The 27,115-nt window shown below is 46.7% G+C and overlaps 1 long non-coding RNA gene across 1 annotated transcript; it reads left to right on the top strand.

Moving 5' to 3' along the window:
- The first annotated feature begins 1,100 nt into the window (after positions 1-1,100).
- On the top strand, positions 1,101-19,864 carry LOC310898730. Its single transcript, XR_014583595.1, has 8 exons — positions 1,101-1,309; positions 1,451-1,614; positions 4,990-5,573; positions 8,251-8,429; positions 9,870-11,913; positions 12,864-13,108; positions 13,477-13,543; positions 18,536-19,864. It is a non-coding gene; the product is annotated as an uncharacterized lncRNA (long non-coding RNA).
- Positions 19,865-27,115: the final 7,251 nt, after the last annotated feature.

The following is a 27,115-nucleotide window of genomic DNA, read 5'->3' as shown; positions in this document are numbered from 1 at the left end:
TTCTACCCAAGAAAGAAAGAATCAGAAGAAATATATAAGAATCCTGAGTCATTTGGGGCTTCCATAACATCTTTGTAGTGGTCCTACTCTTCCCAGCAGGTGCTTACACCAGCCCGAGAAGGTGTTTGCTATGAAGGGAGTGAAAAAGTTCTTCAGCAGAGGGTTTGGTGCCCTGCAAAGCAGAGCAGAGGGGGCTCAAGGCACCTTCTGAATTGGGCACAGGGTTAACCCTCAAAATGAAGTCAATTCTCCTCTGGTGCAGATTCTAATGGCAACCTCCAAGAACAGAGCCTGATGCTCCATACAAGTCCAAGCAAGATCCTCCAAGCATGTTGTCTTAGCCACTTCCCAAACTGTGATGTCTCTATGCATTAGCAAATCTCAATTTCTCCTCCATTAATTTGTCTAGGCTCCCTATGAGCCTACACCAAATGCCATCATCTGCATGACCCTGTGGCAAGGAGATACATGGCTCAGATGTGAAGAGCCGTCTCTACGTGGTCCCTCACCGTCAGCCTTCTCTGCATCTCCTCCAGACATCCCAAGAGCTTCCTGGCAATGCTATGCCTGTTTCTAGCCAGGTCTGTGTCTGCAATAGACCTAGCAATGCAGGCAGAAAGCATCTCCATCACAAAAGTGTCCTTCAAAGCCACTCATCCCATCCCACGCGGATGCCACCTGTACCTCCCCAGGGTACCAGAGCACAGGTAAGAGATGGGGTCATCATGGCTGTGGGGTCAGATGGATCCCCAGCATCCCTCCTGCAGCCCCTGTTCGTCCCCCAGCACACAAGGCTGGCTGGCACCCAGCCCTTTCAGCTTGCTCAGCACCCTCTCTGCGGGGCTGTTCTCCTTCCTCAGCCTCCCAGCAGCAGGCTCAGCTGGAGCAGATTCACCGTGCAAAGCATTATTGAGCCCAACAGTTGTGTTAGCTTTATCTGGAGCTACAAATTCCAAGAAAAAGCAGGGCCTATGGTTTCAGCGTTGGTGCAACATTAGTGCTGTGTTGCTAAACAGGAATTTAGCGGAGCCACAAGAAGGCTGAGAGAACAAAAACCCCGGGATTTCAGCAAAGGGTAAGTGTCTTACTCTTGTGGGAAACAAGTGGCTTTGCTCTCTAATTTGCTTCACCCCCTAAGCTAGGTGAAAGAGTGCATTACATCATGCAAGGCGGGGAATATTTCTGCAGGTCTCCCTCCACTCAGAAGATAATCCTCAGCCCTGTCTGGTCTGTTGTTTACTTTTAATCCCTCTTTAATTGAAGCTCTTCTGTAAAGAATTAAAAGCAAGTTTTTTTGAAGAAGAGATACGTAAGTGAACCCACACAAACCTTGCCCACCCCATTTGGGACTGCTCAGGGCTCTGGGATGAACTGCTGTGTCTTTTCATGTATTGAATTGCTTTATTAGCAATTTGCTCTTTGCTCTCCTGTCTCCTAAATGCATCCGCAGCCCTCGCTTCTGTGAGCTCTCTGCCAGGCTTGGAAATGCACCAGCTATGATGAAGAATCCATGGAAGAGAGAGCAGGAGATGGACAGGAGGCTCCCTGCCTCGGTGTGGGACCAGGCACCACGGATGAGCAATGAAATGAGGCAGGACTGACAAGGAGGCAGAGGTAAGGAGGTGGGAGGATGCTGTTACATTTGGGTAGGAAGATCTGGGGTTCAATGGAGGAGGAGAGGCCAAGAGAAGGGGAGCCGTCAGGGATCACAGCTAGTCAGCAACTCCCTTTAGCCCAGGGTCATCCGTAGCTCCAGCTCGTGGGCTCGGTGTGGGGGCAAACATCTGAAATTGTGAAATCCCCTCCTGTGCTGCCACCCGCGTGGACAGACCGAAGAGCCTTGGGGAGGCAATCTGTCCTGCACAGCCAAACATGAGAATAAATCGGGCTGCAGCATGGGCCAGGAGGCGCCTGGCATTGCTTGGAAAGAGATCTTCAAAAGCTGCCCGGACATGGTCCTGGGCTACCTGCTCTTGGTGACCCTGCTTAAGGAGGGGTCTTGGACAAGATGACCTTCAGAGGTCCCTTTGAGGCCAACCACAAGCATTCCGTGATTGTGTAAAACCTGGAAGGGGTCAGCCCCCACCGCTTCAAAGATGGGACAGCTCTTCCACCGACAGGCATTTGGTGCCTCCGCTGGTTTAGTTTCAGTTTATATCTAATAAAGCCTCTCATCAAGGTTTTAACTGCGTCGGAGAATCCAACCCCAGGCACCAGAAGGAGACGAAGGGCAATTCCTGCCTATGGCAAGGAGGGAAGAGCAGCCCTTGCAAGAGGAGGATGTGCAAGAACAGCCATAGAGCAGAGCAATTTGGCATCAATGTCTCCTCGGTTCGCATTATTGGGGTATCGATAGCAAGGCTAATAGCCCTATGGTTCCGGATTCGATGTGCAAGACTGTTTATAGCGTCTGCTGAGAGGCGGTTACTTTTACTCTCGTTGGCAAATCATTGTTTACGTCTCGTGTTTCGAAATGCAGCTGGGTTCCAGCCTTTCCTCACCAACTGGCGGAGCCGAGTGAATCCATGCCCATGTGCTGCTCTTTAGCAACACAAACAGCACAGCCAGATTCCACTTAGCGGGCTTTGCTAACCCTCCAAACACGCAAGGCTTGGCCACGAACACACCAGCTTGTTTCTGACGGCTCCTCAAGCTGAGAGCACAGCCGTGGGAGAGTCACAAGCAGGTTAAAGAGTGGTTGAGTGCTCGTGAAGTATCCCAAAATAAGAACGGGCTTGATTCTTGCATCAAAGTTGGGGTGTAATTTATCTTCCTGGCATGATCAACTTCCCTTCCACTTGTGATTCTGAAGGCATCTGTTGACTCTTGTGGAGCTCGTTTCATTCTGGCCTTCTCTCTGCCTTTTCTGGGTCTATCAGCAACACCAGGTTGCTTTTGTCCAACCTAGAGATCGGTATGTTGCAAAAAAGACCCTGAGAGCCCAGATGGGATATCAATTTATGAAGGTGGAGATAAAAGGTTATATCCCTGATAAGATCTGCGCAGATAATTATGGTCAGCTTGAAGGGATCACAATTCATCCATTTTGAGCTGCACTAAATCATAGAATCACCATAGAATCAGAGAATGTCCCAACCTGAAAGGAACCCACAAGGATCATGGATTCCAATTCCTGGCTCCACATGGGACCACCCAAAAATAAAACCATAAGTCCGAGAGCCCTATCCAAACACTTTTTGAACTCCAGCAGGCTTGGTGTTGTGATCACTTCCCAGGGGAGCCTAAAAAGCTTGAGTGGTGCACCACAGCTTGAGTGGTGCCCTAAAGCCACCCTTGCTGTGCTGCTTGTCCCAGCTTGGGTGCATTCTCGTTCCCCTTGAAGTTCAGTCCTCAGTGATGGGAAGAAGGGACAAAAGACATCATTCAGAGCTTTGGGAAAAAGGGACAAGGTACCAGTAGCCGTTATTGCTGGACTTCACATACTCAAGTCCTGCACTGCCTAGATAAGCCCTAGGTGCCTTTTTAGGCTGGGAGATCTTCCTTGCAGAACTCCAACAGTGACATTTCTGTATGTGCATTGGGACTTATGGTCCAACCAATGCTTCAGACGTTATCTTTAAGGTCTTTTACTCAGTTAAACTCCAAGGCTTAGACACACCTTAGAGGTGAAGACCAAGCTGAGAGCAATGCCCTGTTTATTGGTGTGAGAAGCAAATGAGGTGAGGGTGTGTGGAAACCAGAAGAATTGTAGCAGAGGTGTTACAATGACAGGTAAATGTTATATTTTACCCAAATAAGCATGAAGAGATCTGACAAATATGGGGCGATGTTTGAATTTTAAACAGAGAGAAATAATGGTAAAGGAAGAAAATTAGAGGAAGCAAGGGCAGAACACTAACCCCAAATCTTCTTGGATTATCTTATACAGGTGGGAAATTTGAGGTCTGGTGGCAATGCTTAGATCCAACTCCCAAGAAAGTGCATTTTGAGAGCTGGAGCTGCCTAGGGAAGAGTTTCCCCCTGCGGGGAGGCAAAAGGGCTCAGAGGAGAGGGAAGGGCCTGGGAGAAGCCTCTTCTTGTTTTGCAGTCTGGTCCCAGGTTCGGGCTGCTGATGGAGCGGCGAGGGGTGGCTGACTCATCAGGCTTTGTGCCGTTTCGCAGAAGCCGTGCAAAGCTCCTGACACCCTCTGATTTTGTGTTACATAAAGTAGATACACCCTAGTGCCAGATGTGCTATATCACATTCCTCTTTAACAGAATCCTTCGGCTCTCCAAACCATGTCATGTTTATGTAGACTCCCAAGCACCAATTATGCAATCTTTTCCCATTCTCTCTCGCCAACAAACATCCAATTAAAATGAGCAGTTGCCATGGTTTCCTCCTCACCAACCTAGGTAGTGATGAGACGAGAAGTTTGGCTTTGTGAAAAAAAAAAAAAGTATTTTCTGGTTAGGAAATGTACTCATTAGGCTGATGGTCTTAAAATGTTCTGTTCAGCCCACTTGGTGTTTGGGTGTTTTAATGGCATTCTTTTGTTGTTTTTTTGTTTGTTTGTTTGTTTGTTTGAGTACTCAAATCCATGGAAAGGGAAGAGCTTGGGAATGGTTTACTATGACAAATACATTGTTTTCAGAGTAAATTTAAGCAGCCAGAGACGAGGACTGGAGCTGGGGAATGTTTGCTGGAGTATATGAACGTGCTGTTGGAAATAGCTCGTTGTTAATAAAAGCTGGGTTTAATTGTAGTCTCTTAAAATCCCCAAATGTCATATAAAGAAAAGATTTTTACAACAAAACATGTCTTTTAGAATGGAGCTGAAAATGAATGTGGAGCTTAGAAACAAACGGGAGTTGCCTGAACTGTGTTACAAACCCATTCTCCAGCGCATGCCTTTTGTCATGTCCCACTGTCCTGCCTCTCAGGATCCCTTCACCATGGCAGGAAATTGGACCCAAAGCCCTGGCTCCATGCAATACCGTAGGGATCAGGCAACATAGCACAACTAATTTCTCCAATTTTCCCCACAGGGAGAGCAAGAGGATGCTGCAAGCAGGTCACAGCATCTGCAGGGATGGGAAGAAGAATGTGTCAGTGATTTGGTGAAGTGGAGCTCAGCTGTGGCTCTTGAGCCAGTGCAAAACTTCCTGAGCTCTGATGGAGACCAACAGCATGGTTCACAGCTCTCCAAGCCGTTGGCTCAGACCTTCCTTTTAAACCTGAGGGAAGGCACAGGGGGAAAGGACCCACAGAAACTTTAGTAGGTCTGCAGAGACTAGCAATTGACCATAAATAATTGCCAGCAAACACGTGATAATGATGGCTGACCATGCCAAGCAAAGAAGTTGGCTAGGCCCTGGAGATTTCATCTAGATAGATTAATCAGGTTTGGCTTCCTCTTTTTTCTTTCCCCCTCCGTGATTAAGGAAGATGAACCAAAATGATTAGAGGCACAGAAAGGAAGTAATACGATAACATTAAAGGGAGACCATTCTTAAGAAACAGAAGAAAGAAAAAAATAAAAGGCAAGAACCTGTCCTGACCAACATAAATCCATGAGAGTCTCCTGGAGAAGCTGGCTCTTCTACAAGGTGTGCTGCACCACTAAGTAGAGGTAATGGTTACTTCTATTGTAGTAAAAAAAAAAAAAAAAAAAAAAAAAAAGGATGGAGAATGGGTTCAAAAGCTGTCAAATGGTCATCAGAATGGTTTCATCTCCTCAGGAGGTTTTGGTCTGGTTTGTGCAAATGAATGGTCTCCCTAATGAAGCCAGGGAATGCTGCAGGGGTGCATGCCAGGTTCTCCCCAGTTTTCCAAGCTACTGCCTGGCTTTCCCCTGCTCCCTCCAAAGGGAAAAGCTTTGCAGTGCCATTCCTCATCCGACACTTTTCATCAGGGTTTGACTTTGAGTGGCGAGTCTTTGGTTAACCTGCAAGATGCAGAATGGCTCCTGGTGCAATCAGCCTGTGGCTGCTTCCTGAGTGCATTTATTATATTTTATTATTATTTATTCCCTTCTGTGCTGGATTTTGCAGAAGGGAAACCTGGGCATGGAAACCAGAAAGGAGCTGTACTGGGTTATCACAGGCAAGACCTGGGTGCCCAGCCCAACGTGGGCACGGACCTGATGCTTAATGGAGACTGTCTGACGGGACACGGTGCTGTTATGCTCCAGGGCACCACTGCTGTGGGACTGAAGCCAAACCTTGCAATGATGCTGCCAGCAGACTGCACTGATCTTGTTTTATTCCGGTGCAGAGTGGAAGCTGGCTTCCCTGATGTCCCAGGCTAAGGGAAAACCAAGAGGAACAGCTAGAAATCTGCACCCTAGCACATGAATCTGGGACTGAGGAAGCTCCTTCAGAGGGCAAGGCATATCAGGGTCTTCCAGGGGAAAGGGACTGGAGCTATCAGCAATCCCATTTCGATAGGCTCTCTGGTGAGCTTGGCCCCTGCAGTTTCAGCTCATGAGATCATCCGCTTCCCGAAGGTTAGGTTGGAACAACATTTCACCACTGATGGAAACCTCAAAGCAAAGCAAACCCACTGAAGCCATAATTATGTCTTTATTGTCCAGGGCCAAGCTGTGTGCGGCCTGGCAGCGTGCCTTTCATTCTGCAGAGACGATTACATTTATACTACATTACACATTGTGGGTTGGGGTTGGTAGTGCCGTTGTAATTCAGCGAGGGGCATCTCCATTCAGATCACTCGCTTGGCACTGCTCGCCACAGCACTGTGAAGGCCATGTGTATGCAGATCCCATAAAGAAGGACTTTGTTGCCTTTCTCCCAAGCAAGTCCCTCCTGGCCACCACATGGGGTGATGTGAAAGGGCTTTGTGTTGCCTGTCAGCACCAACGCTCCAGCTGAGACTGAAAAGGGCATGGACGAGGTGGGTGCGCACACAGAGATGAGGCAGCAGAGAGGCAGCAGTGCAAAGGTGGTTGATATTTAGGTGAGGAAGCATGAGGCTGGGTCGTGTCTTGTGAAAAAGAAGTTTTGGAAGTGGTAAGGTGTACAGAGGAAGGTGCAAGAGCTGGAGGATGGAAGATGGATTTCCTGAGGAGAAAGCCTGATGGAGAGATTAAGGCCATGTGGGTGGTATGATGGCAGCAGAAGTGGAGATAGATATGGAGTGTGAGCCAAGGACAGATGAGTGATTGGGACTGAGGTGAAGGGTTCTGATGCACAGGCCCTCAGAAAAAAAGAGAGAGGCTGAATGAGAGATGCCTGTGGAGACTGCAGGGAAAGCGATGAGGAACAGGCAGACCTGGGAGTTATAGGGGCTAAGATAACAGAGTGAGAAGAAGAGGGAGCCAGGGGAGTGTGTGTGTTTGACGTGGTCAGCATGGGATGGGATACCAGGAGAGCAGATGGTTTGCTGCAGAAACCCCATGAATGTGGTGCCTCCAGGCTCTCTCCCTCCTGCAGAACTGAGTAGAGTGGTCCTTCCCTTGGGGCAGGGGTTTTCTTTCTGCTCCACTCTAGAGCAGTTCCTCTGGCACCTAACAGGGCTTCCTACTATGCCTACCCTACTTCCTTCCTCTCCTGAAGATTCCTCCAAAGCCAGGAGAATGCCAAGGGACTCTTGAATTGCTTGGCACTTACCTGCCCAAACCCATCCCTCACCCACCCACCAGAAGATGTGTGTTTCAAAACGCCAGAACAAGTAAATCCCAGGCTCTTTTTTTTTTTTGGAAACCAGCTCAACGTCTCTTAAAAAATGATTTTTGTGTTGGCCTACGAGTGGTGACGAGTGTGACAAGGTACAGTAATTAGCCAAGGGTATTCACGACCGCAAGGAACCCCATCTAATTTGTGGAGTGGCAAAGGACCACCTTTCAGCAGGGGATCTGTGGTTTGCCGTGGCTAGAGGAAAAGTCCAAGATTTGGTGAATTTGATGGGATTTGACAGTACTCCTGTGTCTTGGTTCTGGTCAGGAGGTTGGTAGCAGTGGGTGGATCTCCTAACAGCAGATGTTGGGCTGCACTAGCAAGGGAAGGCTGACAAATTGGAACAGGCTTTGTGAGGGGAATACACAAGGTTTGGTGCCACGAACTGCTGGGCTGTGGACACGTGTCTGTCTCTATGCATTGAATAAATACTGGAATTCCAAAGTAAATGTTGACCTAAGCTAAAAATAGGACGTCAGCCCAATCCTCAGACACCAATGGTGAAGGGAAGGAGAATACCACACAAACCACACCGAATATTTAGAGTGGACGAGACCTCTGCTAATAACCACATATTATCGTGCCAATTCTGCAAAATGTGTTTCCTTCCCACAGCGAAGGCTGTGCCAACCTTCTGCCTCAGGAGGGGTGAACAGAAGCTGAATCAACTCTATGGGGCAGCAGTAATCCACCAAAGTCCCCAGGCTGCTCGGTGCTTCTTGGCCATATTTTGACTTCATGTCAGGAGACAGTGCCTTGTCATCTGCATTCCTAAGGAAGATCTGGATATGCAGGTATGGGAGGAGATAAAGTGCACTGTATTTCATCCTTCAGTGGGGTGTGTTAGGGGAAGGACCTAGGATGTGCTCTAAAGGACACTTGGGACACGGCTGGGACGTGCTTCCATCTTCTAACATAGACACAACTGGAATGGTAGGAGTAGGGAAAAGCCCTTCACAGGAAGATGATGGAGACAGAAAGAAAGCTTAGGATGAAGGTGTGATGGGAAGCTTGTTGGGACCAAGACAACACATGGGTCAATGGCAAATTATATTTAGACAGCACAAGGCTAGCTCACTCACCAGGCTGGGACTCAGAGGCTCTGCCAAAGTTCCTTCATGATTTCCCTTGGAGAAATCATTCTCCCTTGGAGAAACCATTTCACTGCATGTCAGCTCAGTGGAATAGGGACTTTACTGCCTCCTTCAGCAACATCGCCAGTATTTCTACGTGTACATGTATTTCTATGTGGTCCTGTGAACCATAAGGTCCATGTCACGGCAGCAGTGATGGAAAGCAATGGATCATTTGATGGAATTGAAAGGTGGCAGACCTAAATCAAATGAAAGGAAACGTAGGCACTGTAGTGTGTTTTTTCAGGATATACCTGAGCTGAGGAGAAAACACCCACTGCAAAATCCTCAGAATAACTCAGTGTGAGGCAAAAGCCAGGGAGAAGTTCCATGTGGAATTGTCCCATGCTATCCTCCATAAGATATTTGGGTCTTCCTGGAGGCCTCTCCAACCAGTCCTGGAGGTAAGGTAAAGAACGAAGCAGCCTCACTCCTCCAGGCCATTCCACATCACCTAATCCGCGGGCAAGCACCCTTCCCATCCCCAGCTCTGCCTGCCTGCCATGGCAGGGAGGCCTCTCTGGTAAGAAAAATGCTTTATGCAACACAAATTCATTTTGTCACATTAAGGGCAGACTATTTCTGAGTATCTTGGCTCTTCCACATTTAAGGAAAAGATAGATTAGCATCCTGAGTTGCCATGGTAAATAATACAGCAGCACCTTTGCGTAATGCCACTCTGCAAATACTTTAATATTGAAGGACTGTAATTTTGCTTTGGAGCCTGGAAAATAGATTCTGAGACCAACTGAACAGTAGCTGATGAAAGTAATTTTGCAGCGGTCTCTTAAGCATCCCCTAACCTAGCCAGTGAGGCACAAACCAGAAAAATAAGAAACCTTATACTTTGATTTTTTAAAAGTATCTTGAAGCAGAAATTGGATTCAAGATGTGCTATCAATGCACTTACTGGGGATGTGGGTTTGCTAGTGATTAATGGCAGCAATGCCTTCAGTATACATCTCCGTTATTTATTAAGTATTGACAGTGTGTTTAGAGCAGCGCATAGCAGAGGAGTTCCAGTTCTTAGTGCAGTCATTTCAGTAGCTCCTAGGAGTGATGCTGCCTTTTTTTTTTTCTTTTCCTTTTTTTTTTTTTTAGGTTTGCAAAAACTGTTCCTCCAGGACCCCTCTTTCTTTCCCTGATGCTGTCTTCCTGCCTTCTCCTCCATCATCCTCTCCCAGCAGCCTGAACAAAAGCTCTGTGGTAACAGGAGAGCATAAAGTGTCCTCTCTGTGGCACAGCAGAACACAGTGTTGCAGCTCCATAAATTAGCCCTTGCTTGGTGTGCAATCTGTCTGTGCTTGCCCAGGCTTCTCACCAGTGAAGATTCTTCATGCCTTGATTGCAATGGAGAAGAAGGATGTCTCTAGCAGACCTTGTTGAACAAGGAGTCAAGGAGCTGGGCTCTGCCCTGTGCTCTGCCACTGATGTCCTGTCTCTCCATGGTCAGGAGAGACCTTTCAGTCATATCTTTGGGCAAGGAAGCTCTGCATGAATCCACTGTCCCACATCCAGAGATGCTGGTCTTTCCTGGCTTCACTACATCCCATGGCAGAACCTTAATAACAGAGCAGCTTCCCCACAGTTGTTCTTCCAGCCTTCTCAGCACAGCACCTTTCATCATTGCTAAATGCGCCATGAAGATAAAACGCTTCAAATTGTCCCACTAAGACTCAGTTCAGCTGAAACTGTGCCTTCTCCACCTGCCTGAACTTAGGCTGTGTGGATGAGAAAGTGCCAGGGACAGCAGAAAGCCCTCAAAGACATTCATCCTGAAGAAGAGGCCATCTGCTTTCCTTCATCTAGAATGAGTTTGCACCATCAGAGCTGGAGGTGACGGCAGGGGACGAGCAGAAGTGGGGACCACCTGCACAAGGCTATAGGACAGTAGGATCAGTTTCGAGTTGCTACCTCTGATCTGGTAGAAAGAGAAAAGCTTTGGGAAGGCAAAGAGGAAAGGAACATCCGACTCCTCTCAGGACCAAGCAGAATCAGTCACTGCAGAGCTGGGCTGAAGTTTCCTAGCTCCCTTTACACTGTGGAGGAGAAGACACCAGCCTCAGCTGGCTCCTCAGGCTGTGCTCTGGACTAAGTGGGGACCATAAATGCACTGGAAGGAATGGACCTAGTCTTTGCCAAAGATATTGGTCAGCCAACCAGCAGCCTGAAATGGTGGATTCTGGATTATACTCATATTCACTGGGCAGCATTAACAAAGCGAAATACAGGAACCCTTCGTGAAATCTTCCAGCTCCCCATTTGATTAGACTCCTTGGAGTTTATGTTTGGGCACTGAATATCCCAGTCCCAAAGCCCAATGCATTTGGAATATATGGCATCTTGTCCCATTGCTGAAATCAGCATCTCACAATAGGATAAAGGAGAAGCAGGTGCTGGCTTTTTGTCTCCTGCCTTTTCGCTTGCAGTCTTCATGATTTCAGCAGAGCACCCACCCATTTTCCTCATGCTCAGACATGAGCTGGGGTCTAAATGAACTGCATAAACACCCTCCTGAAACAAGAAAGTTCCTCTCCTGTACCCTGGTGTTGATAAAAGATGACAGATTTTTTCCCTTGACACAACACCAGTGGTAGGTCTCAGAACAGCATGTTGGGACACCAGTTTCTCCATGAGATTTCTCATTCATTCACAGGGCCAAAATACATGGTGTGCTTCAACCACCAGGCAGGCTTGTGCTGTTGAGTTTTCATTCCTCCCTGTGGTTTTGGTGGCTGAGGGAGCTGGAAATCAGGATTACTAGATATTCTCCTGCACAGCTCCAAATCTCCCTTCTCTTTTCCTGCATCAATCACTTCCTTTAAGAAAGCACCACCACCAAGCAGAGACACCAGTCTTCTTACAAACCTCAGAGCCGTCCAGAGACAGATCAGAAACAGGGACTTCAGTGGTGCCTGGAGCACTTGTGTGAAGGAGAAGACCTCATCTGTGCACCTTGGGTGAAGACTTTAACAGCAGTAAGAGAATGAATTTATTTCTTCCTGAGCATCTTGTTGAATTTCCATACAACACAGCCTGACTCTTTGAAGGAGATGGCCTGTCATTAGATTGTACTTTAATGAGTTAATCAGTCTCCAGAAGACTGGGATGGACTCTCCATGTCATCAGGACCATTTCCTATTATGTGAGTGTCCACAGCCCTTTAAAAGCACCAGAGCTGCTCATCTGCACCCTTCCTTCTGCAGAGGAACACTTTCCAAGAAAAGGGCACAGCCGTAAAGTTGGGTGTTTGGGACAGGAAGGGTCCTGGGGGAAGAAATAGAAAGCTTTCAGCTGCCCCTTCACAAGGGCACCCTCTGAGATGGAGGCTTTGGCAAGCTCAATGTGGGTCCCAGGAGTGTTGTTTCTGACATCTCTGCTCCAAATGCTGGGCTGCCATGACTCCCAAACCTATGCAAATCTCACCGCTTCAGCGGGCTGCAGCGTTACACTCCCCATCCCTGCCCTCCCTCAGCCTCCGCCATCACTTGCAATATATTTCATGGCTTGGCCTTGACGATGTCACTCATGTCCTATGGAAAGGGGTTCCTCTTCTTCTCTTGGAGCAGCAGACTGCTCTCTGGGTTGTGGCTTGCACACAAAATCTCTCTGAGATTTCTTGAGTTGGCAAAACCTTCTCTCCTCCCGCAGCCCTCATCCCCCTTACTTCAAAGCCATCCCTCCAAGGTGAAATATGTCGAGAAGAGAAGGCTGTCACAGCTGCAGATAGCAATCCAGCAGCCCCTGCTTACAGGGGACATTTGCTGCAGGGATGGCTTTTAGGGCAGGTTTTCATTATGTGGAAAGTGTGTATCCGAGCCGTCCTGCAGGGTGGCGTGGTGCCTGTATTTACAGTGCTGGCAGCTTTCAATAGCAATCTATTTTTAATGAAACCAAGCTGGAATGTGGTGCCTAAACCCTTGATTTAAGGCAGATTTCTAAAGGGAAGATTTACGCAAATTTGCTTGATTGGAAATTAATTATTGCAACAGTCAAGTTTAGCTCAAATGATCTTGCAGAGACGGCCGCAGGAGTCAGATAATTCATGCTGGAGAGAAGACATCAATTTACATTCCTTACATTTCCATTTGGAAGGTTTCCTAATGCTGGAGTGAGCGGGAGGCATCGCAAAGGGAGAGCAAAGGGCCAGGGGGACTGGCAGAGGATTGATTCGTTCCCTGAAGCCCTCCTGTGCGAGGCACCGTGTGTGAATTATGGCAATCCCAATTTCACGAGATCCTGCAGAGCCATTCATTGTGCCAGCACTGCCGGATCCTCCCGTGAAGCCAAAGGGACGTCCGGGGGCCCAGGTGCGAGAGGAAAGATGCATGTCAGCCTTGGTGAGTGAGGGGCTTTCATTTGCAAGGTTTTATTGGTTTGTTCACTTTTGCATTGATTTATTCTGTTTTAATTTTGCTGTGGGGAGCCCTTATCAAGAGCAGGTTGGCTCCCAAAGTGGAGGGCAGGTGGGTGGGTGTTGTGGGGACGGGGAGGCTCTGCTGGGCACCAGCACGGTGCCGGACCCGCTGGCATTTCACAGTTCTCCCATTTCTTGACCCATTAGCCAAATTCAGGGAATGGGACAGGAACTGAGCCACCTCCAGGAGACAATATATGATGGGCATATGCAATGTTTCCTTATGTCACTGTGTTTCTGAGTTGTCCTTAGCAGCTTAAGCTCATTATTTCCCATTTAATTGCGTTCCAGTGCTTAAAGTATAATGGGAAATCAGCAGCCTGTATGCCTTCAGAGACATGAGTCCTCACCCTCCCAGGTAGGGCATGCCAACGTGCTATTACATTTATTTATGGCAGGATGGAGACGTGTGTCTCTCTCTCCTCCATCTGCATGTTTCACAATGGGCATGGTGCCTTCCTCTCACCTCCTCACCATGACCAGGAGCCCCCAGCACTCACTGGACTGCGTGCTCATAGCATCACCTCTGGGACAGGTTTAATTAATAGTGAGCATCTTCAGAAAGCTTGGAGGATATATTATCTCACATCCTGACGGGGGAAGACTTTGGTTTAAATTTCTGTGAGGTGCAAAATCTGCCTCTATTTGCAATGTCCGGATTTGAGCATCATTGCATCGGGGGCTGAGGCAGGAGGGAGGCAGCAGGGAGCAAAGGGTGGGCAGAATGGCATCAGGTCGGGAAACCCAGTGACGGCCCGGCGGGCTGCCTGCTCTCAGCCCGTCTCTCACAGTTGGGAGTGATTAACGAGATGAAGTTCTCCTCCTTCCCCCGCTGCATCCTGCTGGGCTGTCCGGGTTGGCGGAGACTGTGGTTTGGGTTTCTCTTGTTCCCTCAGCTGAAATGCAGCCCTGGTGACGAAGAGGGAGGCTCTCGACAGATTACTTATTTTCAGCAATGGCTCTACCTCTGCAGCTCCTCCGCTTCCTCGTGGGCTCCCAGTCCAGTTTCCCTGCCTTCAGCACCCTGCTGAGCTTCAGGAAACAGACCGAAGATAGGAAGGATGCTCCAAATCTCTGGAATGTTGAAGGCTACTTTTTCTCTTTGAAGCTGGCTTCTTTTTCCAGCCCTTTCTAGTTTTCTTTTGGTCAATGTTACAGGATTTTCTCTGATCATTTCCTTAGCCCAAGAGGGAAGCAGGACATGTCATTCCTTCTCAAAAATGCAGAGACTTCTAACAGAGCTCTTGCTTGAAAATGACATACGAAATAGCCATTTTGGCTGGACTTCACCTTGCCCATTCTCTGCCAGTGGACTACGGGGAAGCTATGAGAAGAATTTAAGGCTGCAGTGAAAATCTCCCAAATACTCTCCCAACATCTAACAATTTGTCTAGGGATGTCCCAAACCACATTTTTTTTAATATTTAATACCCTGCAATGGATTCTTCTTCCCTGAATTTCTCCCATTGTGTTTTGAATACACGTAAAGCACTGCCAGGATCTGGCTTTAGGAAGCTTTGCGTCTTAACTGTGTGCTTGAACCTGTCATGAGGCAGTTTCAAAGGACAGTCCCTCATTCTTGTACTGTTATTCCTAGCTGCCTTTCCCCAAGCCCCTCCTGATTTTATAGGTATTTTCATCTCTTTTCCGTGTTGAAGAATTCTTGCTAGCAAAAAGACCACCATTTTAGCCAAAAGTTGGATGCTCAAAAGTGAGACTTAAGGTTGTCTGTACAATGTGAACCCAGCACTGCGAGGGTCGAGCTCTCTTAATTTAGGCTGGAGACACAAATTCTGCCATAGGCTTCCTTAGTGATGCTGGGCAAGTCAGCCCAAACTTTACCAAGAGAGCCACAAATTCTTGCTTTCAGGGAACGTGGCTTGAGCTGCTGAGGTCTCATCCACCATGGTGCTGAGCAGTCAACAGCACCTGGGCTTTTCTGGAAGATAACGTGGAATTTAATCAGAGCTAGCTCTACCCCTGTTTCTTAGAATTGACAAGTGGCTTCAAAACACATTGGTGGTGCAAACAGATGGAGCATACCATCGAGCACAAACTACACCTCCTAAGGAGATCTGGATAAAAATAAAATAAGACTAAATAGTGGTAATATTAAGAATGATGAGTAGACAAGCACTTTGTTTTCCTACCATGGGATGCTATATGTACAATGAATAACACAGAGTATTAAATCTGCTGTGAGAAAGTGGCTGACAGCATCCTTTTAAGCTAATTAAAGTAATTCTGAGTAGCTTTTTCTTGCTTGAAATTAGTCAGGGTAATTTTATAGATATTTAGGTCACTCTTAATGCACATACTGTATTTAGCAATGCAGGCTTTCTGACTAATGTGGCTGTCTTTGTCTGCATTTATGAATATCTACCAATTTTTCTTTGTAGATAAATTTATCCCTGAACGAAAGATGAAAGATGAAATATTGAAGATTGCTGCTGGTTGTTCTAGTCAATGAATATACACCCTCCTTTGAGCTTGAGGAAGGAAAGGATGGCCTATATTTTTAAGGGTGATCATAAATAGTTTTACACAAATGTAAAGATTTTTTTTAAGTTTTTTTGTTTTGTCGTTGTTCACCATGCTCTAATTAGTTCAGCATTAATGGGAATTAAATGTCCTACTTATCTGGAGTAGGTGCCCATGCTAATGTTATTAGTGCAGTCGGCTGTATTTGATATTTCTGAGCATGAGGTCCTGAGGAAAGAGCACTTTGGGGTGATTCTCTCCTTGCTGAGGAGTCCAGAGTTTCATGTCGAAGTGGACTTCCATGCAGGCACCAGAGGATTTCACGGGACTTTGCCTTCTCATTTAAGTGGCAGTGTGAGCCCTGGGAAAACGAAAGGCTATAAAAGAGGACGGGCTTTTCGGCAGGCTCATGACACTTGGCTTTACATCAAAGTTTTGGGGAGAAGTGGAAAGAATGACTCAGTGTGTGGGGAAGGTTGCAGCAAAGAGGGAAAGCAAACAGGCCCTTACGTGATGTGAAAAAAAAAAGCACTACCTATGCCTGAGAAATTCCTGACTAGCACAAACAAGGGGACAGGGGAAAAAAGGGACATCAAAATTTGGTCATCTGAAGGCCTAACTGGTTCAGTATGTTCAAAGTCAAGGAGGGGATGACTTGATAAATGGTGGAAGAAAGACGACCAGTGCAGACTGAGCCATTCCCCTTTGCACAGGTCAGCAGGTTAGAGCTCCTGGATCAGGGAGGACAGCTGGAACATCGCATTTCACCGTCCTCCAGCAATTTGGAAATCCCCCACATTTATCAATAGGAAGCTATAGATTATTTTGTCCTACTCGAAATTCAAGATGTCAAGTTCCACAGGGCTGCAGCACATTTTCTGTAAAAATAGTGCTTGTTTGTGCCTGTTTGCTCACGGCTGCACCTTTGGCATCTTCAGTTTAAATTAAATCAGCATTTTCCCACTTTGTCACAGGCTTGCACCTTGGATGGATGGATCATGGTGAAAACTCTTGGTGTTCGACAAGCCGTACTCGTTTATTGTAACACTATTAGGTGCCCATAAACTTGTTTTTGTTTTTGTTTTGGTAGAGTATGTAGGATCTTTGTACTCACTGCTTCATTTTTGTCATTATGGTCCCAGAACTGTGTATTTATGTGTTTTCCCCTTCGGTATGAGGTGACACGGGTTCACAGTTAAGGATCCATTGAAGCCCTGGTAGTGGGCCTGCTGTGTTGCTCCAGATCTGTGTTCTCACTTACATTTAAGTAAAAAGAAGATCAATTCCATGAGATGTAGTTTTGTGACAACTGGGTTCAATAACACCATGAGGCAGCTTTGGTCCATGGGTACATCTGTTAAAAATAAATAAATAAATAAATAAAGCAAAGGCAGTAGCAACTTGTTCATGACTTACCATGAAACTTTTCCTCTTGGAAAACTTGATTTTTCAATTGAAAAGGTAAAACCTGAATATTTCAGTTAAAAAAAAAAAAAAAAAAAAAAAAAAAAAAAAACAAAACTAAGTTTGGGCAATATCACTGAAAGCTGTCCCTTTGTGGGCCTTCTGCACCATTCAACTGCAAGAGCTCATGGTAGTTCCCATCCCATCTCAGGTTCTCCCCTCAGGGTGTACAACGAGTTCCTGTGGCCAGGGTACATCAGGGAATCTTTTGTCTAGCTGAGGACCTTTACATGAGAAGTGAAGCTTTTTTTCCAGGAAACGAGAGGAAAAAAAAATCATAATTTCTTTTGTCTGGTTTTATTATCCGTATTAGTGCAGAAACTCAAAGTACCAGTTGTGGACCCGGCTTGAGCTAAGTGCTGTGTATAGGATGGAAAGACAGTCCCTGTCCCAAATTGCTTACAATTGATGGGCAAGACAAGAGACACTAAAATGGTTTCCAGGAAGGTTCCTGACCGCTACCACTGCTAATGGAACTAACACCTTTGTTGGTGGATGTCACCGGCTCTTTTATCCAATTTATAGGGCTGTTACGGCCGGGAAAACAAAAAGATCGTCACAGTTCCTTATATTTATGACTAAGAGCAACCTCTCTCTTCTGCTGTCAGATTGCTCCCTTGGGTTAAAATCCTCTCGAGTTGTAATCACTATATCGTTTTGTCACCAAGGCAACCACAGCAGTCACTCTGGGAATCCGAGCACACATAGCTCTGGCTCTGCCTTTTGGCGCTGAAACGTTTCCTAAAACTGCCTTCTGTCTACTTCCACACTATACGAGGGTCCCACATATTTCAGAGGGCCTGTTTTTTTCCAGGGATAAGCCTTTGGAGAATGCAATTTTCCTTTCTGCACTCAGATGGGAAGTCCCTAAATTATACGAGAATGATTTAACTCTGTCCTGGCCTGCCGAAATCCTCTGAGGTTTAATTACTCGGTGACACAAAAACTGCCCAAGCGTGCCAGAACCAGTGGCCAATCTTCCTCCAGATCTTGCTTTTGACATTAATCATTTCCAGCTGTTTCAAAGAAAGATGTAAGAAACGCTACACTTGATAAATTATGCAATTTTCCCACAGGGGAAGTTTCATCCTAATGGGCTGTTGGTAGCTTGTTTGTGCTCTGCAGTACGAGAATTGATATCCTTTTCAGACCAATCTAACATAGCTGAAGATGCTCCATTAGCCAGATAAATGCCAATTTCTTTCCATCTCTTTTTTCTTTTCTTTTCTTTTCTTTTTTTTTTTTTTTTTTTAATCTTGCTAACCCCTGAGCTTGCATAATATCTCTTGGTGATGAGTTCCACAGCTTAATTAAGCATTGTAATAACACATTTTAAATTGATGAGGTGTTCTATTTGCCTTTTGACTGAGTTGGGTGTTTTTTTTTTTCCCCTCCCTTTTTCTAGATATGATGAAAACAGGGAAGGAAGGGATTCCCATCCTGCCCTCCCAGAGACGTCCAGCAATTTATGCACTTCTTTCATGTCACCTCTCCTCCCAGCCAGCTGTGAATCCCCTAAGGCAGGAGGAAGCCTCCCTCTATTTTCTGATCCAAAATCCTTTCAAAACACGGGCAGAAAAAAGCCACCTTTCTCATTAGGGATGTGAAGGCTGGGAAGAGCCAGAGGAAATATCGGAAGTGTGCTCCAGCAGAAGGGCTGGTGGCTCCAGGGGGAGTCCTGCAGGAGCAGCGCGGCTTCACGGGGGCACGTAGGGTCCGACTGCATTCGTCACGGAGGAAGATGAAGGCTTTCCTTTCAACATTTCCATTGGGAAGAGGGAGGAGTGAGGGGGAAGCTGCATTCAGACTTTGTCATCCCATTTTGTTTTGACTTCTGTGCTAAACCGAGTCAAAACAGGATGAAGCAAGACACTGTGAAGTAAAAATCGTTATTTTTTAAAAAATCTCGATATGCTGAAATTAAAACAATAAAATATCTGTGATAGATTTCAAACTTGTTGCTTGGAATTCCTAGTCCTTGAAAGAAATTTTAATATTTTTTTTTTTGAGGACCAAAAATGTGTCTTGCCCAGGAAGTCCAAATTAAAGCCTCCAAATGTCCCTATTGGGAGACAGGATGAATTATATTGTGGTTAAGAAAACTTGTTGGGGCTCAGGGAATGTGGATTTATTTCCTGGCATGGTTACAAATCCCCTCTGTAGCTCTGAATGAGACATTTGGAAATAAATCTTACCAAGGATTTAAACATTACAGTCCTGAGCACTTCATTACCCCTTTTTGAGGTGTTTAGTGCCTGGAATGGGACCGAAGTCCCCAAAGAGCGGGAACGGAGGCCAGGGAAAATGTCCATATGGGAACGGCAGATTTGGAGCATGCCAGATTTTCTCATTCAATATTTTTCATCTGTTCTAAGCTGGCAACCCTTTCCTGAAAAATGAACGTGCTCCCAGTCCCCCTGCAACTCACAGTGCAGGGCAAAATGCTAAGAAATACATCATTTCTTCATACTCAGAGATTTGAGATGCTGGGAGAGGGTTTTTTGTTGTATTTTTTTTCTTCCTGTTTTTTTTTTTTATTATTATTATTTTTTTTCCCTGCAGTCCTCATGGGATTTACAATATAGGAAATCCTGGGATCCCCTTGCTTTAGATTATTGGTGTTCTTAGTTTGGGAAGATATTTGACTTCCTTTCACGATGCCTCAAAAAATTACAAACTCTTCTTTGCTCTACAATTGCAAGATATTCCCTGCACTATTTTCTCACTGGTACGGGTCCCACCTTTCCCCAGACTGTTTTCAGACCTGATTCCCAAGGGGAAGTTATGCTTAGTTATAGGATGGCATGCACGAGATCACTCCCACAGCTCACCCCACTGAAATAGCAGATGGGGCTCTAAATACCAACAGAATTTTTTAAGGCTGATTTTTTTTCCCACTGAAAAATGTTCTTGGGCAGAAAGATGACCTGTAATGTCAGGTAGAAGAGGACAACCTGTGGCATGCCTGGCTCCTTCGTGCTCTCCATTGAGGGACGCCACGGCCAAACCTGGGCAAGGCATGCCGGAGAACATCTCGGTCCTGCTCCCATCTGCGACCCAACACGCGATGGGGTCTGTAAGGAGGCAGTTCTTGGGCTGGGGACGTGCGACCTGACTTTGCAGTCAAGGCAGGACCTCGGGCAGCTGTTTCTCCTGAAATCTGTAATGTGAACCAGAGGGACAGGTCCACACTCTGCCATGCCTCGGCCTGAGCAATGCATCTTGTTAGCAGCCGAGAGCTGCTGGGGGCTGCCCCTCTTGCTGAAGGGTCATTTAATTCGAAACTTGCTGCTCCGTCAGGACCTAGAGCCACCGATCCCCTGGGCATGGTGAGACCCATCTGTTTACCGAGCTCTGCACGTCCAGGGCATGACAAGGAACTTGGCCAGGCCAGGCTGAGGAGGCTGTTTTGAATCTCGCCTCTTTCTTGTGGGATTGCGTCGGGGGGAGAAGTGAATCCAGAGACGGGCTTTGATGCTGCCACTTGCTGGCAGCGCGCTGCAAATGTGGACGGGTGGTTCCCGAGCCGCGAATGTGCTGAGGGCATGGGCAGTGGGCACAGCGACACTAAAATAAATTACATATTTCTCAGGAATGGGGTGGGGACATCAACAAAACCTCGGCCTTATGCAATTGCCGCCAGCATTACAACAGATTTAAAGCAGCTGCTGCTGGCTTTCCCTCTTTGCTTTCATAAAGGGGCTGTTTGTCTGCTTGCTGGATCCTGGTGGACACGGTGGTGGGGGAGGGAAAAGCGGGACATGTGGGGGTAGCACAGGGATGGTTGGGTGAGGGGACTGTGCCCAAATCTGCCATCTTTGGCCAAAAACTTCTGGACAGCTTGAGGGTCGGCCAACATTAAAGGGAGAGCAGTCCTCTGGTGGTCCGAGGCAAGGAGCGGGAGCTTAGGAGGTCCATGGGGGGGGCCATAAAGAGGGAGTAGCAGGGCTGAGCCCAAAGGATGTTCCTGGAAACACCTCCTGGAGGATGGCAAGATGTTGCTGTTGAGGCCAGACAAGAGGCAGTTCCTATCCTCTGAGGCACAGGAGAAGACGGGGGGCAAATCTTTGACTTTGAATATCTTTGAAGGTCTTTGACTTCCTTCTCAAACAGAAAGGGGAGGCTGATTCTTGAGGTTGCGAGTAGCAGAAGTGGTAAGATCTGGACACAACCTAAGTGTGGGGTTGGGAGGAGAGGACCAGGTCTAGGGTGATGCTGGGGTGATGGGCTCAGGATGCAGAGAGGTGCCTGACCCCAATGAGCTTGGGTTTGGCCGTGCTGGAGGCTGAGCAGCTCAACAAGCAGTGAGGAAGAGGATGGGGAGGTGTGAGATCTGCTTGTGGCAAGGAGGGAGGACATGGCTCACTTGTATTTGATGCTGAGAGGAGCAAGAGACGGGACCAGAGAAAGCAGGAAAATAAAAGAGGGGGAGCAGGTGACATGGGGGCATCTATAACTGAGCACTTGAGTCCCTTCTTGTCCCTGTCAGCAGGAAAATTCCCCAATTTCAGATGCAGCAAGGCTTTAGATTCACTGGTTTGAGCAGCCTGCCTGAAACTCTCTGTAGGACAAGAGAAACCCCCATGCACCAACCACAGGCAGTACCTAAACTGAGAGCACCTGCCTGTGGGTATGGCTCTGCTTTCGTGCCCCGCAGGGAAGGCCAGGGTGCACTTTCCGTCTCGCCTCAGAGACACACAGCACTGTAACAACACCCTGGGTTGTGAATTTAAACCTTTAAAATGAAAAGGAATAGATACCTCCTAGTTGGGCCCTTCCCCAACCCAAATCTACTTGCCTTCAGCCATGTATTGTTGCATTTATTCAGCCCTAGTATTCTCCAGTTTCTTTCTATTCAAATAATACTAAAGTATGCTCGTATGAGGGTGAGCATGCCTTACTTAGCATATAACTGGTGTTTCAGCAAAACCCCAGGAGCAACCAAATCATCACTCAAATAGAAGCACTCCAGCCAGATATCCACAAAGAAGTCTTTTCCATCATTCCAGGAAACCATCCCTCAGCTGTCTCCAGCAATCCTATTGTGAATAGATGTCTTTTGCCACTTTCCCAGAACATCCACAAATGCAGGGGGTTCAGATCCAGGGAGGACAGCGCAGGAAAACCAAGATTTAGTGTCTCAATGGAGGCAAAGAAGTTGCCCTGCCAGCCGTTTCTCTCTCCGAACTGAGGTGGAATGAGCTCCAGCCCCACCAACGAGGCAGAGAAAATGTAGTCCTGAGTTTCTTCTGGCCTTGACCAGCCTTTAAACATATAATTGGTGCAGTTTAAGTGCTGCTTGGCTTGACAAAGAGTCTCACAGTCCTGTCCATGATGAGATTTGGAGACAGAGTGGCTATCAAACACTGCAAAGGGGTTTGAACATTTATTTTCTTCGCATTTGTTTCAAACACTGCAGTGTGTAAGGGCCTTATCACGGGGTGATTGCAGCAGAGAACACCTCCCAGCACCTCAGCTCCACATTTCCAGAAGCTGGGTTTTATCTGCAGGTCTTGTTCGGGACTCTTTGGGCTGGTAGCCACATGTGTAAGGTCTCCCAGTTTTGCACATCGCTCTAAGCCACCGGCTCATTACGGAGCTGCACGTTTCCAGGCTCACCACCATCACTGCATGCTAACAGAGGAGCAAACACCTGCACAGCCGCCGTTTCATTTCACTCTTCGAGCTTCCCTGCTGGGAAGTCGAAAGGAGGAAATGTTTGCTCTGTACACTGGGTTTCTTACCCGCCTGGTATTTGTTTCTGACTTTTCCTCGTTAGAAAAGCTTTGTGCAGGGAGCTTGTGCCTGCCAAGTGCTGAATCCTCCCCCGCCCAGCTGAGCCCCCCTTCCTCCCCACAATCCGGTGACCTTTCCTTTAGGAGCTGCAGGATAAAAGCCCAGGAGGATACTGCTCGCCCTCACCACGGTCCTCCCGAACCCACAAGGCACTGTTTCCCCAGGTCAGGATGTTAAACCAGGCGGGGATTCCTCCGCAGAGCTCAGTGGAGGTGTCCCCTCCATCTCTCTTCCTCCCTGCTGCCTGGTGCGGACGCGTTCAGCAGACTCCCCACCAAACACCCTCCGGGATTTGCAGTGATAGCTGTGCCAGAAAACAGGAACCTTCTCCTGGATCTACCTCCTCCCAGGGAGAATCTTTCCTGTCTGTTCCTCCCCATCAGCAAGACGTCCTGGCAGGGTGCCCCATCTCCTCAACCTGCCCTATAACTTTATTTTTTTTTTTTTGGTCGGGGTGAACAACTAGGAAAATTAAGATAATAAAAATGCCGTTGAAGACTTAAACCCCAAGACCTCACTTTTGGCTCAGGATGTCTTTGAGCTGCTGTTTTCTCTTTTGTTCTCCTTGGTTTTGTATGGTGCACCTTCCCCTCTGTTTTTTGTTAGCATTAGAAACAGAAGCAGTGATATTTCTAGCCACGGTCTGGCTTTGATGTGAACGGAAAGTTTTCTTGTCCCTAAGGTGAAAGGAGAGCTATGCTAATTAAAAAAAATAAAAATAAAAAAAAAATAAAAAAGCTTCCTTCTGCTAAAGGGGACTTCTGAATAAATGAAGATTTAGCTGAAACAAAGATTTATAAATACTCTGAATAGAAATTGATTCTTTTTATGGCAGTTTCATTCTTGCTTTAGTTCTAATTTTGCAGATGTCCTAATTGTAAGAAACTATGGCAAAACCCAAGGCTGAGGAGCCCTGTATTTCATGTACTTCATGTTAACAACATCGAGAGCAGCAACTGCAACAAAACTTAGAAAATCACATAAAAAGGTAAAATACGTTATACACATCCAAATGCTGGTGTGCTGGTCAACTCGAGGGTTGTAGGGAATATTCTGGAAGCCAACTGCTTCTTCAGCAAAGCAACGGCACAAGAGCTCTTAGTGTGACTTTGTCTTAGGCCATTGTTTTGTTCTCTGTTCATTTAGCATCTCTTTCCTTCATGTTCACAAAAGCCAGGGTTGAGGGATGCTGCAAGGGGAGGCTCTGGACTGCTTTAATGGGAGCCAGAGAGGGGCCGAGCCGTCTGAAGGGTTGTGCAAGAGGCGAGGCAGCTCTACACACTTCACCTAGGCTTTAAAGGGCTCGGAAAAAGAAAAAAAAAATCAAACAGGAGCCTGCAGTGCCTTTTCCCTTGCAATAATATTGTGAGAGTTTTAAGGAGTTCTAATATAAATGAAGAATAGGGCTTTCCACATGTTACCCACAGTAATTCATTACATATATATATGTAATATATAAATATATATAAAAAGAAATGGACTTTATATAAATAGATGGACATATATATAAAAGAGATGGAGTAAGAAAGCCCAGATACTGTTTACTCACAGCAGCCATTATTTGAGAAGAGTGCCTACATATAAAAAGATTTTTACTTCAAATGTTCCCAGGGCCTTTGAAGCTAATTTGGTTGCTGGCTTGATCAAATATTCCTCGAACAGAAATAAACCCTTCCTTTTAACATCCAAGGTCTTACCTTGTTTACTCATAACACGCCTACTTGAGTGTTGAACACTGAGCGTGAATCAGTTCCATTTTTTCCCAGCACAGCGTTTGTATTTCTTTTGGATATATCATTTTCCAAATTGGAGTGTGAAAAATATATCAGCGGAAGATATTTACCCTGGGCATATACTGCAGGTCCGGGACACACTGAGAGTGAGCAGCCAGAAGGTCAGGGCTCCAGCAGGTAGCACTGGTCCATAGGAGATGTTCAGCGAAGTGCCTCCATCAGAGCAGGGCCACCACGGGGACATGCCGCTCTCCTGCCTCCAGCAACTTGCAACCAATTTCTTTACCCTTAAAGAATGGGTAAAATTTTTTCTTTGTATTTAATAATGCATAATGGAGCTTCTCCCATTAAGCTGCCCAATTGCTGCTGGAGCTCTGGTAGTCTCTTTATGATGTATGGCAAAAAAAGTCCCTTCCCAGATGTGCCTTCTCAATTCCTCAGTGAGGATGGTTCTTCTGACCACCTGCTGGATGGCTCTGGGACTGCCTGTAAAGCTTCTTACACCCATGGCCCTGTAGGTCCTTGTGCAGGATGGTGTTTGTATGGCCACTGGTGCAGAGGCAGAGAGCCAAAAGCGACCCTACAAGAGCTCAGAGGTGAAAGGTGCAGTGATATCCCTGGGGGGAACAGATCAGCAGGTCACCTTCTGCAGGTCTATGGAGCACCTTACGTGTCTTGTGGGGGAAACTGAGGAAGCCCCGTGGTCACAGAGAGAAAGGATGTGCGGAGAGATCGACAGCCAGGAGGGCTGAGGACAACGGGGAGTCTTTAAATGACATTGAAAGCCAAAATAAGTTAGCAATTGCATTTAGAATGGAAAAAAAGTGTTAATAATAATGAAGGCAGAAAAGTTCCATAAATATTTCTGCTCTGTACTTGGGAATAGCCAGATAATGTAATCACTGCCGAGATGGTGAAATGCTTTCCATTCCAACAGTAACCCCCTAAGGGGGGCTTGGGCAGCAGCTATTAATTCTTGACACGGCTGCATCTAGATAACTGCACCCAAGAGTTTTATAAGGGCCGCCTGAGGAGGTCTCTGGAACATTAATGATGTGTTTTTTCAGTTGTTTTGGGTGGTTCTGAAAGATGAGAGTCCGGCTAATGTTGTAACTGTGTTTTTCAAAACGTAAATGGGATATCCTAGGAAAGAGTAAGTCTGTTAGCCTGGCACCGGTCCCAGGCAAAATAATACAGAATATCACACAGGACGCAATAAATTAAAGGAGGATAATTAATAGAGGAAGGAAATTAAAGGAGGGTAGCAAAACTAAGGCCAAGTAGTAATACCATCAAGTGAATTTGTGTCTTTTTTAAAAAATAAGATTGTTGATTTTTTAAAGAACTGTAACAGAGTTGATCTTATAGGTTTTGTGAACATTTTTCAGAAAATGGTGCTTCAAATTAGTCCTGTTTTTAATTTGAATGTTATGAAAGTTAGAATGTAAAGTGTGCAGAATTTGTTAAATGGTTTGCAAAATAGCTAATTAATAGGATTCAGAGTGTAATTATAAATGCAGTAACAAATACAGTTGCTGTGTTTCCACTGGGGTTGGGCAGAAAGCATTTCCATGCTATTGAACATTTGGATTAACGACCTGAAGAAAACATACATTCACCACCGATAAAACCTTTCAGATGACCCAAAGAGCCAGGAAGTCATAAATGACAAAGGAAGGAATTCTGCAATAGAGAAAAATTATTGCTTCTTTTATTGCCATGCAGTGAGGATGCATCTGAAGGGGCCAAGCGTGCAGGCAGACAGCAGCGACATATGGGCATGGGCTGGCCCCATGGAGAGGGGCACTGGGGAAAGCTTTGGGAACGGGGGGAGGCAGTGGGAAATGTGTGAACCCGGGCTCCCGCTGCCTTTTGGTGACCAGAGGGCTGATGTGATCATGGGGGTGAGGGAAATGGAAAGTAGGAAAGGGAAGACTGAGCTGAAAGCAGCACTGGAGGATGGCGGGCAGTTTGGGGAGTCACCAACTGGGGAGTCACTCAATGCTGGCTAAAAGCATTGACGGCTGGAGAGGGCTGGGGGAGTCAGGAGCTGTCACAAACTGAAGGCTTGCCTGGCAGCCAGAGACTGCAGGACTTCATCTACGAGTGAACAAACACAGCAGCTTCATGTTTTTGGCACTTGAAGCAGTCAGCAAATACGGGCCACTAAGTGGGCTCTCCTGTGCACCCTGCATTCTCTGCTGATTGCAGAGCCTGAGCCTCCTAGACTAGGTACCCCCATCATTCCCAAATTTAAGAAACGGGAACACCCCCTTCACCCCAAGATGCGTGTTAAGATGCAATTCCATCCTAATCTCTGAGCGCCCCATGGGGCAGCCAAGGGAGACCTGACAGCAGCAGTCTCCTGGGTACACAACCATTGCAAAATGCAGTGGCTGGAGGGCAGGCAGGCTCAGACCAGAAGCCAGGGACATGCAGTAGGCTGCTGAGTCCTG

The sequence above is a fragment of the Anser anser genome (assembly GCF_964211835.1).
Source record: "Anser anser genome assembly, chromosome: 4".
In the NCBI taxonomy this organism is placed as follows: Eukaryota; Metazoa; Chordata; class Aves; order Anseriformes; family Anatidae; genus Anser; species Anser anser.
The sequence above is the reverse complement of the archived record's forward strand: the minus strand, read 5'-3'. Positions and strand labels throughout refer to the sequence as shown.